Source organism: Penaeus japonicus, unplaced genomic scaffold (assembly GCF_977035675.1).
Source record: "Penaeus japonicus unplaced genomic scaffold, GWHDUDI00000001_assembly GWHDUDI00000037, whole genome shotgun sequence".
Lineage (NCBI taxonomy): Eukaryota > Metazoa > Arthropoda > Malacostraca > Decapoda > Penaeidae > Penaeus > Penaeus japonicus.
Window position 1 is genome coordinate 15,871,739 of NW_028234439.1, and position 5,000 is coordinate 15,876,738.

A 5,000-nucleotide genomic window follows, 5' to 3' on the forward strand; every position below is an offset into this window, starting at 1 on the left:
AGCAGGGAAGAGAGGAGGAAAGGAGGAAGGGAGGACAGAGGGAAAGGAGGGAGGAAGGATCATAGGAATGAGGGAGAGGAGGAAGGGAGGCCAGAGGAAAGGAAAAGAGGAAGGGAGGAGAGGAAAAAAAGGAAAGGAAGGGGAAAACGGAAAGGAAAGGAGGAAGAGAAGGATGGAGGAAGGAAAAGGGGAAGGGAAGGAGGGAGGGAAGAAATGATGAAGGGAAGGAGGGAGGGAAGAAATGATGAAGGGAAGGAGGGAGGGAAGAAATGATGAAGGATAGTAAGGAGGGAAAGGGGAAGGGAATGAGGCAGAGATGAAAAGGGGAAAGGAGGAGGGGGGGTAGAGAAGAAGAGAGGTAAAGAGGGGAAAGGAGGAAAGGAGGGGGGAGAGGGAAGAAGGGAGGTATCAGTTCCAGCGATGAATGTCCTTATAACTGAGGTTTAGCCGGGGTTTGGTTTACACCGCGACGGAGTGGGATTACCAGAGGGGGAGAGGAGGGAGGGGGGGTAGTTTCGTTCTAGGGGAAGGTCAGATGCACTTGTACCCTGGGGATATGAGTGAGAGAGAGAGAGAGAGAGAGAGAGAGAGAGAGAGAGAGAGAGAGAGAGAGAGAGAGAGAGAGAGAGAGAGAGAGAAAGAGAGAGAGTGTGTGAGTTTCACCTAAGAGTGAATGAACCAACTGAGCGAGAAAAAAAACAAGTTCGCACTAACACACGTAACAGAAAAAAAAACTCCTTCAACAACAAAAACAACACCTAAAAGAAGAAAAAAGAAATAAAACAGAACACAAACGACCAAAAGACCGATAAACATTTCGAGTTCAATAGCCCTAACGATCGTTCAACTCGGCATGTAAACACTGCAATAAAATCTACGGACGCAAAACCCCGGTTAACCAAACACTCAATTCATGTCATACCCCACGCCCCCCCCAAAAAATATATATATATAATGTTAAAAAATAATAACAATAATAATTATAGTAATGACAACAATAGCTCAGTGAAAATATGTTCCAATTCAATCAAAAACTAATTGATTAAAAAAATGAAACTCACTCTATCAATCAAAATCTGAACAAACTCGATCAAAACAAAGATCTAATTAATGAAAGACCATGACAATTCGTGTATATATCGTTTGAACTGGATTGCATGACCCTTATGATCATCATCGTCATTATAATTATTATCATTATCATCATCATTGTTATTATCATCATCAACCATTCAGTCTGCAAGCAACAACAAAAACAAGCACCAAAGACAACAAAGCATGCACACACTCGCAGCCACACCACACATCTTCCTGGCGAGGTCACACGGGGTTAAACTGACCTAACTTCCGCACGTGCGCTGGCAAAGTCAAGGGGAAATACTTTGTCTGATCTGAGGTGGATAGGTTTCAATGATTTTCCGGATTTGAGGTTGAAATGTTTAAAAGGCTTACCGGATTTGAGGTTGAAATGTTTGAAAGCCTTGCCGGATTTGAGGTTCAAATGTCTGAAAGGCTTGCCGGATTTGAGGTTCAAATGTCTGAAAGGCTTGCCGGATTTGAGGTTCAAATGTCTGAAAGGCTTGCCGGATTTGAGGTTCAAATGTCTGAAAGGCTTGCCGGATTTAAGGTTGAAATGTCTAAAAGCCTTGCCGGATTTGAGGTAAAAGGCCTGTATGCGTTGCTGGGTCTGAGGTGATAAAGTTTAAATAAATACCTTACCGGATTTCGAACGAAAATCTTCAGATACCTTGCCGGATTAGATTAGTGAAAATATTTAAATATCTTGTCGGATTTGGGGTAGAAATGTCCAAACAGCTTTCCGAATTTAGGTGGCCTAAGATGACAACTGTCAGACGTAACTACGGAATATTCTTCCCCACGAAGAAACAAAATACAAAACAAAAACAAGTCGACGAAAAACGAAAACGGAAATTCCAAATAATATAACATTCACACCCAAGTAGCTAGCAAAACCAACTTTTAAGGAAACCATCTAAATTTTCACAATGACTTTCAATATGTAAAAAGTTAACATCTAACAACATTTAAACATAACAAAACCCCCAACCCGTCAGGACCACGTGGCACCTGTTGCACATACAAGATAGGCCTACTTTACGCGGTACTGCGTCTGCCAAAATTTGATATCACAGCATGTTTTTTTTTCAGTAAATATCATGTTGCATAAAGATTCGTTAACTTTTCTAGTTACGAAAGTGTGCGTGTGCGTGTGCGTGTGCGTGTGCGTGTGTGTGTGTGTGTATGTGTGTGTGTGTGCGTGTGTGTGCGTGTGTGTGTGTGCGTGCGAGTTACTTATCCATCCCTCTATTCATCCTGTCATACCGATCACAAACTGCAACACTTTCCAACGATGGTCAACAAGTGAATCGACGCGCAATAGAGCCACGTCCCTGTGACCCGCACCGCCAGCCCAGGGGAAGAGCCGACCGCGGGAGACTACGAAAGGCTCATGGCGACTTTCGCTGCAAAAATCCAGCAGCGCCACGACCGGGTCGGTCTCTCTCTCTCTCTCTCTCTCTCTCTCTCTCTCTCTCTCTCTCTCTCTCTCTCTCTCTCTCTCTCTCTCTCTCTCTCTTTCTTCATCACCCTTACACTCACACTCCCCTACATCATCATCTTCACACTCCCTCCTCTCTCCCTCACCATCTAATTTCCGTCCTCCCTCCTCCCTCACCTTCCCCCTCTCCCTCACTTTCACCTTCACCCTTAACCTCTTCCTTTCCCTCTCCCTCTCCCTCCCTCACTCACTCCCTCACCCTCACATCCTCTTTCTCCGCTGTCCCGACAACCCGACAGATCGGGCGAGAAGTCCAGCGTCGATGACCGCTAATAATCGGCCTCGCGTCCCCTTTCTAAGTGCACGAGAGAAAGGACGGGCGGGGGGAGGGAGGGAGGAGGGGGGCACCGGCAACCATGTGAAAGTCTCACTGCTCTTCCTCCTCCTTCTCTTATTATCATTACTATTTCACTATCATCTACGCCATCGTTATAATTTTCATAATTCCCATTAACAAGTACTATTACCATCATTGCTAATCACCATTATCATCATTATCCCTGTACATCCCTAGACATACGCACGCGCACACGTCCATAGAAAGTAATACACACATAAGTCCAAACAAACTTCCAAACCTCCGAAGAGGGAATCTCATTATCGAAAAAAAAGTAAATAAAGTCCACATATGAACCGCTATGACAGACACACACATATACATACACACATGTACGTAGACATATCCATACATATTTAAACATGTATGCAAATGCACACATACACACACGCACACACGAGGCCACACGCACATACTTTCACCCTCCCCATAGATCCTCTCGGAAGCGATAAGCCACTAATGGAAGCTAAAAGAAGCGATTAATTTACTTTAAGCTATCTCGTAGCATGGGTGGGGGTGAGGAGGAGGTGGAGGAGGAGGAGGAAGAGGAGGTGGAGGAGGAGGAAGAGGAGGAGGAGGAGGAGGAGGAGGAGAAGAAGAAGAAGAAGAAGAAGAAGAAGAAGAAGAAGAAGAAGAAGAAGGAGGAGGGGGGGAGACAATATCTCTGTGGCACTGGCATGAAGGGGAGGAAGGAGGGAGGTGACACTGTGGAATTTGATCAACAGGTAAAAAATACATAAATAAACGCATGGAGAAGGAGAATGACGAGAGAGAGAGAGAGAGAGATAGGGGAAAAAAAAATGCACGTAGACTGAGGGAAAACAAATGCCTAAAATTCCATAGGCCAAGACCCCCTGTTTTAAAGTAGGAAGTATGCAAAAGGCGTAGAAGAGAGCGAGAACGAGAGAGAGAGAAAGAAAGAGAGAGAGAGAGAGAGAGAGAGAGAGAGAGAGAGAGAGAGAGAGAGAGAGAGAGAGAGAGAGAGAGAGAGAGAGAGAGAGAGAGAGAGAGAGAGAGAGAAAGGATGTGGCAGGGCAGTGTTAGAAGTGGTATATCTGGCATAGCGAACCCCACCCCCCCTTCGTCAACCACATTCCTTACTTTCTACTTAACCCGCGATCACCACCACACCCTCGACGCTCCACGAGAACTCGAACATTCTCTCTCTCTCTCTCTCTCTCTCTCTCTCTCTCTCTCTCTCTCTCTCTCTCTCTCTCTCTCTCTCTCTCTCTCTCTCTCTCTCTCTCTCTCTCTCTTTCTCTTTCCTTCTCTCTCTATCTCTTTCTCTTCCTCTTTCTCTTCCTCTTTCTCTTTCTATTCCTATTTCTTTTTCTATTCCTCTTTCTCTTTCTATTCCTCTCTCTCTTTCTCTTTCTCTTTATATTCGTCTCTCTCTCTATATATATATATTTTTTCTCTCTCTCTATTTCTCTATCTATATATTTCTCCCTCTCTACCTCTCTACCTCTCTCCCTCTCTACCTCTCCTCTTCTCTCCCTCTCCCCCTCTCTTCCTCACTCTTTCTCTATCTTTCTCTATCTTTTTCTCTTCCTCTTTCACACACTCTCTCATTCTCTTTCTTTTTTTCTCTTTCACTCTTCCTTCCTTCTCTCCTTACTCTCTACCTCTCCCTCTCTCTCTTATCGTCCCTACCTCTCTATCTACTCTCATTCTCTCTCTCTCTCTCTCTCTCTCTCTCTCTCTCTCTCTCTCTCTCTCTCTCTCTCTCTCTCTCTCTCTCTCTCTCTCTCTCTCTCTCTCTTTTCTTCTTCCCATTCATCAATTCATTCTTTCTTTCTTTCCTACCTACATTTTTCCTCCACTTTCTCTTTCCCTTCATCCCCATTCAATGCAACCATAACACGCCCCTCTCCTTCTCCTCCCATCCCCTAAAAAAAAGAAAAAAGAAAAAAAAATGCACGATATAAAAAATATAAAAAATATATAAAAACATCCCGCGTGTTCCAGTCACGTGCCCTCGAATCGCACGCCATTAACACAATCAAACGCAATCACTCCTTTAGCACCACTGACACCCTGAAGAAGAATCTGAAGGACGCGAATAGTCTTGGAAGAATGTTCAAG

The 5,000-nt window shown here is 44.5% G+C and overlaps 2 protein-coding genes across 2 annotated transcripts in view; one reads left to right on the plus strand and one right to left on the minus strand.

Annotated features, from left to right (window-relative positions):
- LOC122254631 (NBAS subunit of NRZ tethering complex) overlaps positions 1-5,000 on the minus strand; it is a 243,171-nt gene that overhangs the window by 195,011 nt on the left and 43,160 nt on the right. The window lies entirely within an intron of this gene.
- LOC122255456 (uncharacterized) overlaps positions 1-5,000 on the plus strand; it is a 34,112-nt gene that overhangs the window by 905 nt on the left and 28,207 nt on the right. The window lies entirely within an intron of this gene.